The 10578-nt window shown below is 36.2% G+C and overlaps 1 pseudogene; it reads right to left on the bottom strand.

Annotated features, from left to right (window-relative positions):
* Positions 1–5697: 5697 nt before the first annotated feature.
* Positions 5698–6380, bottom strand: LOC121820500 (olfactory receptor 5W2-like; annotated as a pseudogene).
* Positions 6381–10578: the final 4198 nt, after the last annotated feature.

Below are 10578 nucleotides of genomic sequence, written 5' to 3' on the forward strand. Positions count from 1 at the left end.
CTACCTAAAGAAACTAAAGACCTATATATAGAAAACTATAAAACACTGATGAAAGAAATCAAAGAGGACACTAATAGATGGAGAAATATACCATGTTCATGGATCGGAAGAATCAATATAGTGAAAATGAGTATACTACCCAAAGCAATTTACAAATTCAATGCAATCCCTATCAAGCTATCAGCCACATTTTTCACAGAACTAGAACAAATAATTTCAAGATTTGTATGGAAATACAAAAAGCCTCGAATAGCCAAAGCAATCTTGAGAAAGAAGAATGGAACTGGAGGAATCAACTTGCCTGACTTCAGGCTCTACTACAAAGCCACAGTCATCAAGACAGTATGGTACTGGCACAAAGACAGACATATAGATCAATGGAACAAAATAGAAAGCCCAGAGATAAATCCATACACATATGGACACCTTATCTTTGACAAAGGAGGCAAGAATATACAATGGAGTAAAGACAATCTCTTTAACAAGTGGTGCTGGGAAAACTGGTCAACCACTTGTAAAAGAATGAAACTAGATCACTTCCTAACACCGCACACAAAAATAAACTCAAAATGGATTAAAGATCTAAATGTAAGACCAGAAACTATAAAACTCCTAGAGGAGAACATAGGCAAAACACTCTCAGACATAAATCACAGCAGGATCCTCTATGATCCACCTCCCAGAATTCTGGAAATAAAAGCAAAAATAAACAAATGGGATCTAATTAAAATTAAAAGCTTCTGCACAACAAAGGAAAATATAAGCAAGGTGAAAAGACAGCCTTCTGAATGGGAGAAAATAATAGCAAATGAAGCAACTGACAAACAACTAATCTCAAAAATATACAAGCAACTTATGCAGCTCAATTCCAGAAAAGTAAATGACCCAATCAAAAAATGGGCCCAAGAACTAAATAGACATTTCTCCAAAGAAGACATACGGATGGCTAACAAACACATGAAAAGATGCTCAACATCACTAATTATTAGAGAAATGCAAATCAAAACCACAATGAGGTACCACTTCACACCAGTCAGAATGGCTGCGATCCAAAAATCTGCAAGCAATAAATGCTGGAGAGGGTGTGGAGAAAGGGAACCCTCCTACACTGTTGGTGGGAATGCAAACCAGTACAGCCACTATGGAGAACAGTGTGGAGATTCCTTAAAAAAATTACAAATAGATCTACCGTATGACCCAGCAATCCCACTTCTGGGCATACACACTGAGGAAACCAGAATTGAAAGAGACACATGTACCCCAATGTTCATCGCAGCACTGTTTATAATAGCCATGACATGGAAACAACCTAGATGTCCATTAGCAGATGAATGGATAAGAAAGCTGTGGTACATATACACAATGGAGTATTACTCAGCCGTTAAAAAGAATTCATTTGAATCAGTTCTGATGAGATGGATGAAACTGGAGCCGATTATACAGAGTGAAGTAAGTCAGAAAGAAAAACACCAATACAGTATACTAACACATATATATGGAATTTAGGAAGATGGCAATGACGACCCTGTATGCAAGACAGGGAAAGAGACACAGATGTGTATAACGGACTTTTGGACTCAGAGGGAGAGGGAGAGGGTGGGATGATTTGGGAGAATGGCATTGTAACATGTATACTATCATGTAAGAATTGAATCGCCAGTCTATGTCTGACGCAGGATGCAGCATGCTTGGGGCTGGTGCATGGGGATGACCCAGAGAGATGTTATAGGGAGGGAGGTGGGAGGGGGGTTCATGTTTGGGAACGCATGTAAGAATTAAAGATTTTAAAATTTAAAAAATAAAAAACTAAAAAAAAAAATAAATAAAATGGTAAAAAAATAAAATAAAATAAAGCCAGAGATATCCAAGAAGGTTGAAAGTTGCTGTTTTTGTGTTTATCACAGAATTTTATACCTACTGGGATTATTGAACATTATTTTTTGTGAGTGTAGCTATACAATCTATGACCCATATATTCTCTGCCTTAGCCATACAGTGATATCTACGATTAGAGAGAGAGAGAAAGTCACTCAGTAATGTTCGGCTCTTTGCGATCCCACAGATTGTAACCCATGAGATTCCTCTGTCCTTGGGATTCTCCAGGCAAGAGTACCGGATTGCCATTTCCTTCTCCAGGGGATCTTCCTGACCCAGGGACCAAACTCGAGTCTCTGGCCTGGGAGGCAGGAGATTGTTTACCATCTGAGCTACAGGAAAATCCATTATCTACTATTGTTATGCCATATTTCTACTCAAGTATTTAAGTGTCAAGGAGAAGGGGTCAAGATATGGGACTTGCCTGTAGTTTTAGCCTACTGCACTGTCATTGATAATGTTGCATTTATACAATATTGTTACCTGTCATTGTTATGGTATGTTAAAAAATGTGAGGTAGACGTATTAAGAAGGGGAATATAGAGATGAGAGCTGATGTAGATGGACTAGAATACACCAAAATATTTAGTGCAGTTTTCTTATTTTGCAGAATCCTGATAGAAGAGCATTATACATTCTTGTTCAAACTTTTGAGCTATAAATTACTTAAAATATATGTCCAAAATTTGTTAGTTAACCATACAATTTCTGGGAGAAATGAAATCGTCAATTCTATTTTGATCTTCCATTTAATGGGATGAATTTCTTTTTTCTTTTTTATATGACACAAGTAGATCTGATAAAATGGGTCAATACTTAGATCAAATAATTCTTTAGATGCAGTAATAAATTTCTGTTATATAGATGGAAATATATTATTCATGGCAACATGATGACATCCTATTTTGATTGGACTTTATTAATTTTTCAGAGGCTTTCTGTCATACTGTTGCCTATAAGCAACAATTCCAAAAGAATTTAGGTGTATTAATGAAATATGCTAGAGTTAGACTTTTAAAACTTTTATCTATTCATCTGAACTGTGGTACATATACACAATGGAGTATTACTCAGTCATTAAAAATAATACATTTGAATCAGTTCTAATGAGATGGATGAAACTGGAGCCGATTATACAGAGTGAAGTAAGCCAGAAAGAAAAACACCAATACAGTATACTAACACATATATATGGAATTTAGGAAGATGGTAATGATAGTCCTGTATGAGAGACAGCAAAAGAGACACAGATGTATAGAACAGACTTTTGGACTCTGAGGGAGAGGGAGAGGGTGGGATGATTTGGGAGGATGACACTGAAGTATGTGTACTATCATGTAAGAAACGAAGTGCCAGTCTATGTTCAATAAAGGATACAGGAGGCTTGGGGCTGGTGCACGGGGATGATCCAGAGACATGATATGGGACGGGAGGTGGAAGGGGGCTTCAGGACTGGGAACTCATGTACACCAGTGGCGGATTCATGTCCATGTATGACAAAACCAATACAGTATTGTAAAGTAAAATAAAGTGAAGTGACTTTGAAAAAAAAAAACAACTTTTATTTAAAATAAAAATTATGACATTTTCCTAACATGTCATAATGTTTCACAAATACCACCCTGTGTAACAGAGGCATTTTTTTAGGCTTTACTGTCATTCTAAGATATTTTCTCATAATGGTATTTTACAATGGCAGTGAGAAAACCTAAGAACTTCAGTGGACTTTAACTTTTACAATTTTAACGAATAATTAAGAATGCCTTTCTGTCTTAAGAGATTTTTCCAATATATGGCCAAATTCACACTTTCACGAGGAACAAAGTTAATGCTCTATCCTTCAATAAAGAAGGGGAAAAAAGGAAATAAAATTGTCAAATATCAAGAACTATAGCTCTTTACTCCTAGTGTAATTAACATGAATGTCTTTATCAATCCATTATATTAGTATTCACACCATTTTATGTATCTTCTAAATAATCTGTTGAGTGTAAGCATATAATTTATTTGCTATAATGTAAATAAATAAATAAATAAATTATATATATATATATATATATATATATATATATATATATATAGAGAGAGAGAGAGAGAGAGAGAGAGAGAGAGAGAGTAGATGTTATCCCTCTTGGACAGTTGTTATCCCTCCATGGACAGTTGATTTTGCCACTGAAATAAAATTAATACTAGAAAATGTTTTCAGTTTATTATGTATTTATTTACTCCTCCATTGTGATGTGGAAAACATGGAGTTTTTTTGGATAATGGAGTTGATTTCTCACAAACAAGGTGAAATAAAATAATGCTTTAAGTAGATGGTTGTATGTGAATGACAAAGGGATAAAGAGGACATTCAACAAGGGTCAAGAAGAGGAAAGAAGAGAAAGAAATTTTCATGGAGAAAGTTATAAAAATATTGATAACTGATAATGATAGTCCAATGATGTACTTTATCAAGGTCTTTTCCACTGTCCCCTAAACTTTCTTTCCTTTCTTTTCTTAAGATTTATTCAGACAAAATTGACAATTATCATGTGTAAGGTGTACAAGGTGAAGATTAGACACATGTATGCATTATGACTGGGCTTTCCAGATGGCACAAGTGATAAAGGTCTCACATGCCAATACAGGAAACATAAGAGACATGGTTTCAATTCCTGGGTCTGAAAGATCCCCTGGGGAAGGGCATTGCAACCCATTCCAGTATTTTGCCTAGAGAATCTCCATGGACAGAGGAGCCTGATGGACCTCAGTCCATGGGGTTGCAAAAGAGTTGGACATGACTAAAGTGACTGAGAACACATTGTGACATGATCACTACATAAAATTAGTTAACACATTCATTAATTCACATAGCTACCATTTGGAGTGCAGCTATAATGAGGACAGTTAAGATCTAATTTTCTAGAAAATTTAAAGTTTAAATTACAGAATTGTTAACTAAAGTCAGAGTATACATTAGAGTCCCAGAACTTACTCATCATACAATAGAAAAGTTGTACACTTTGACAAATATTTCAAACTTCTTTCACATACCAGACCTTGAAAACAATTAATCTACTCTGTATTTCTATAAATTAATCCTTTTTGTATTCAACATGCATGTGAGATAATACAGTAGTTATCTTTCACTGTCTGACTTTGTTCACTTAGAGTAATGACTTCATGGTTCTTTCATGTTGTGGTGAACCAGACTTCTTTACTTCTAAAATACATGAGCTTGTCCACCTCATAGCTCATTTAATTATCAGATTCCCTGACTAATATTTTTTCATTTACCAACTTGAATAAATTTTAGATTTGCGACTGAATATATCTTTCCAAGACATACTAGTTTTAGATTTTGCTTTGGATTCATAACACTCAATATTTTATTTCATGATTGTTGGGCTTCTGCTGAATTACTTACCTGCTTAGTTAATTAATGCTTGTTGGTGACACTAGTTTATATTCATTAGTACAGATGGTACAGTATGTCCCATTAAATATAAATAATGCTCAAAAATCTCTCAGGAAGCACATAACAAATCTTCAGGTAAATTGAAACGTTGTTTGAATGAAAGAATAAACCAATGAAATTTGATCGAGTTAGAAAATTCAGGAAATTTTTCAACAAAGAGGAGGTGCTATATATACATTTTTGATACATATGAGCATGCTGTATTTGGAGACTGTAACATTTCTAAAATTTGGGCTATATAGCAAATGCTCATTTATAACATTTTAAGCATTGGGGAATTTTTGGTTCTCTTGTGTGATGAAATATAATTCTATAAATACAAAATCAAAAATGTGTTTTTGTGTGTGAAATATATACATTTAACCCCATCTTTTAAGTTTCACTTTTTCCAGAGCCTGTTTCACATATTTGTTCCTTAGACTGTAAATCAGAGAGTTTAACATTGGAGTCACAAGACTGTAAAACAATGAGGTCATCTTTTCTTGATCTAGAGAATTAGGATGAACTCGGCCTGAAATACATAAAAAGCAGAGTTCCTTGGAAAATTGCCACTGCAGTTAGATGGGAGGTGCAGGGGAAGAATGTTTTGAACCTCCCCTCAACAGAGTGGATCTTCAAGACTGAAAGAGTAGTATAACAATAAGAGACAAGGACTCCTGAAATGGTACTCAGTTCAATGAATCAAAAAAGCAGGAATAATGCCAATCCATTGACCTGTATATCAGAGCAGGAAAGGAGGAAAAGTGGAGGTAAATCACATAAGAAATAGTTACTTTCATTTTACCCACAGAAACATAAGTGGAATGCTAATGTGTCAATCTATCATTCCCACCAGGTAAACCCCAGCCACGAGCAGGGAGCTCATCCCGCTGGACATGCTGACTGCAAAGAGCAAGGGGCTGCTGATGGTCTTGTACCAGTCATAGGCCATCACTGCCAGCAGAAGAGATTCAGAATCCGTAGAGATACAGAAGACAAGGAACTGCAGAGCACAGACACTGAAGGATATTGACTTGTTCTTGCCAAATTTGTCCACCAGCATCTTGGCCAACAAAGTTCCATCTAGTTAAGGCTATGATTTTTCCATTAGTCATGTACAGATGTGACATTTGAACTATAAAGAAAGCTGAGCACCAAAGAATTGATGCTTTTGTACTGTGGTGTTGGAGAATACATTTGGGAGTCCCTTGGACTGCAAGGAGAGCCAACCAGTCCATCCTAAAAGAGATCAGTCCTGAGTGTTCATTGGAAGGACTGATGTTGAAGCTGAAACTCCAATACTTTGGCCACCTGATGTGAAGAGTTGACTCATTTGAAAAGACTCTGGTGCTGGGAAAGATTGAAGACAGGAGGAGAAGGGGACGACAGAGGATGAGATGGTTGGATGGCATCACCAACTCAATGGACATGCGTTTGGGTAAACTCCAGGAGTTGGTGATGGACAAGGAGGCCTGGCGTGCTGCAGTCCATGGATTTGCAGAGTCAGACATGACTGAGTGACTGAACTTTTTCCTTAGGCCTACTTAAGTATACATGCTCATGATTCGCATGCAGATGAATTTGTCCCTTTTTATTTTTATTGTGGTACTGAAAGGGTAACAGGTAGGAAGGCCAGGGGTCTCCAAATTGAGAAAATAGGCTGCAAGTGTCAGACATTTTTATCTCCCTTAAGCGGCAGGAGGAAACAAACTAGCGGACTTTTTCCTTCTCTATACAAATTTAAACAAAGGTTTCTCTTAAAATACTGTGTTGTCATAATGACACCTGGTTTCACCTGAAGTTAACTATTCTCAAACCTTGAGTTAACCAATGCATTTTTCTTGTGGAAACATTTGTCTTAAGCTATGTTAATGTACTATGCATTTACCCCAGTTCTGCCTAATGGCTCAGAACCTACTTGATAAAGCAGTATGTTATATTCAGATATTGTTCCCCTAATCTATGTAAATGAAACTATTTGTATGGTGATCTGCCCTTCTACAAGATTCAAGTCAATCGTTTTATGGCCTGGGATGAATCATCTGGTGCCAAGATTATTCCAAAATGCATCTTATGTGTGAGGGGCATGGTGCCATTCTGAGTTTTAAGACATTCCTTTCTTTCATTAACAGACTGCTAGTGACTATGTAACATCCAGCTGAAGACTAACAGAGGGGTACTCTTTCTGCCCCCTTCTGATGCCTATGTCAGAAACTTTCTCTGTCTCCTTTATACTTTAATAAAACTTTACTACACAAAAGCTCTGAGGGATCAAGCCTTGTCTATGGCCCCGGATTGAATTCTTCTCCTCTGGAGGCCAAGAATCCCGGCATCATATTGTTCAGCAACAACATTTTGGTATCCACACGAAATTTTCAATAAAACAAAACATACCTTAAATTTCTGTATACACTTGCCCAATGATGAAAGGATTAAAGGCTTTCCTTTGGACTTCCCTGGTGGCTCAGACGGTAAAGCGTCTGTCTACAATGTGGGAGACCTGTGTTCCATCCCTGGTTTGGGAAGATCCCTTGGAGAAGGAAATGGCAATCCACTCCAAGACTATTGCCTGGAAAATCCCATGGACAGAGGACCCTGGTAGGTTAGAGTCCATGGGGTCGCAAAGAGTCAGAGACGACTGAGTGACTTCACTTTCTTTCACTTTATGAACTAAGAGTAAATAAAGTAAATAATAAATTGTTATATCATGGATATCAGTAAGTTTAGACAGATCCTCCTTATTCTGAAAAGAAAATATTATTTCTTGTCATTAAATGGAGGTTTTAATAGGTAAGCTGGCATAAAATGCTTCACTTATAATTTTTTTTTCCTCTAAAAGTTAAGTATTTTCTCTTATGTTCTTTAAGTTAGGATCTGGAAATCTACCTGAAATGAGGTCTTGGGTAGCTGAACAATAGGCAGATAGTTTTTTATTTCACCAGGTACACTGGGACTTAAATCCCTAAAGTTAATGCTCATACACTTTATTAATTATTTCCCTGCTTCTGTATATTCTGTTGTGAACTCAGAAACAGCTTGGCAAAAGGTGAGTTTTTGTGCTTCATTGTTGTCACCCAATTGTGCTATGGTAAGAAGGATACTGTAAATTGTTTGTAAGATTGTTTTACAGTTACCCTGAAACTATCTCCTTCTTCTGTAGTTACAGAGGAAAACTAATGAAACTCAAAAAGATCTCCCTCAATCATTTCCAAAGCTTTTGGATTGTTCATTGTGTTTTTGAAACTTTATCCTTCATAACTCATTTAGGAATTAAATTGTATTTCAACTGTATTTTCCTTAATATTGACATGTAATACATATACCATAAAATTCACCCTTCTAATGTATACAGTTTTTCTATTTGTTTTGTTTTTATTATATTTTCAAGGTTGTTCAGTTATCACCAGCATCTGCATTCAGAAAATGTTCATCAGTCTCATAAGAAAACTGTACTTATTAGCACTTGCTCCCTCTCTGAAACCTCCCCCACCGCTGAAACCTTTAATTTATGTTCTGAGTCTATGTGGTTTCCTATTCTTGGTTTTGAATATAAACAGAAGCATGCAATGAAAAAAAAATTTTTTTCCTTTCAGGCTTCTTTTCTTTAGTGAAATACTATACTATATTTGCTTCATGGAAAGGGAAATGGCAACCCACTCTAGCATTCTTGCCTGGGGAGTCATGTGGATGGAGGAGCCTGGTGGGCTGCCGTCTATGGGGTCACACAGAGTCAGACATGACTGAAGTGACTTAGCATGCATGTGTGCATTGGAGAAGGAACTGGCAACCCACTCCAGAATTCTTGCCTGGAGAATCCCAGGGACAGAGGAGCCTGGTGGGCTGCCATCTATGCAGTCGGACAGAGTCAGACACGTGTGAAGCAACTTAGCAGCAAAAGCAGCATATTTGCTTCAGTAAAATATTTAAGTAAATATAATATCAGCCACATTGTGCTTGTGTCAGAAATCTGTTTCATTAGTTAGCATAATAATATTTCATTATATGGATGGATATAACACAGTTTATTGATCCTGTCCTCAGCTGGATGAACATTTGGTTATTTCTACTCTTTGGATATTTAGAATAATGATGCCATGTCATTCTGTTAGTGCTACCTTTCAAGCAGACTTCATCATCAGAGAACCTTTTATTCCCATCCTCCAACCACATGTCCAAGAATATTTCATTAACTTTGTAACTTCTTCATATTCTCTAAGCAGTGCACCCTTCTCTGAATTATGCTTATTTTATTCATGTAAGAATCTCTTTACTACATTTAAGGCCTCAAGAATAAGAGCATGTTTATTTTCTATTTTCTAAACCCCTTGATAAAATGATTTGGGTAGGTAGTGCTTTTAAAATATTGTTCACTCAGTACTTCTGTCTATTAAAGTGGAGAATGATATACAAAGAAAAGAAATATACCTATTTTGGGATTTTTCTTCGGATACACATGTGTTGCCCTGACAGCTCAGTTGGTAAAGAATTTGCCTGCAATACAGGAGACCTGGGTTAGATTCCTGGGTTGGGAAGATCCCCTGGAGAGGGAAATGGCAACCCACTCCAGTATTCTTGCCTGGAGAATCCCATTGACAGGAGCCTGGCAGGCTATAGTCCATGGGACTGCAAGAGTCAGACATGACTTAGCAACTAAACCACAATAGCTCATATGTGCAAAAATGACTACTTTAAAATAATTATGCATGGAGAAGAGTTTTCTACATCAGTAGAGTTCTGCTTTATTTCTTAAAATAATTTGCTTGCAATTATGCATATTCGTTCTTGAGAAAATATATATCAAAATTTTCACTTTATGGTCTTCCCCAAATCCTTCTCAACAGAGAGCAATGAAATTCTCTGTACTCCTAAAACTCACTCTAACCTCTCTGTATCTGGTGTGATAAGGGTACTTCCTGAGGTCTCTGAACTAATCTTGCTTTCACAGTGACCTGAATGATTTAAATGCCAATCATTCTTTTTTTTAAATTTAAATTTATTATTTTAATGGAGGTTAATTACCAATCACTCTTAATTTTTATGTGTGCTGTAGATGTACTGCTTCAGTCAGGGATTTTGTGTAAGTATATATACAACAACATTGAAAAAGATTATACACAAGCTCTGACAGATCTAATTAAAGAATTAAAGCTATTAATAAATCTATCTGGAATTAGAAATTACAGAGTTCTACAATGGGAAAATGACAGTTTGGGTAGATTAAAGATAACTGTCATTTTTCACACATATTTTTTATAGATACA

This window comes from Ovis aries, chromosome 10 (assembly GCF_016772045.2).
Source record: "Ovis aries strain OAR_USU_Benz2616 breed Rambouillet chromosome 10, ARS-UI_Ramb_v3.0, whole genome shotgun sequence".
In the NCBI taxonomy this organism is placed as follows: Eukaryota; Metazoa; Chordata; class Mammalia; order Artiodactyla; family Bovidae; genus Ovis; species Ovis aries.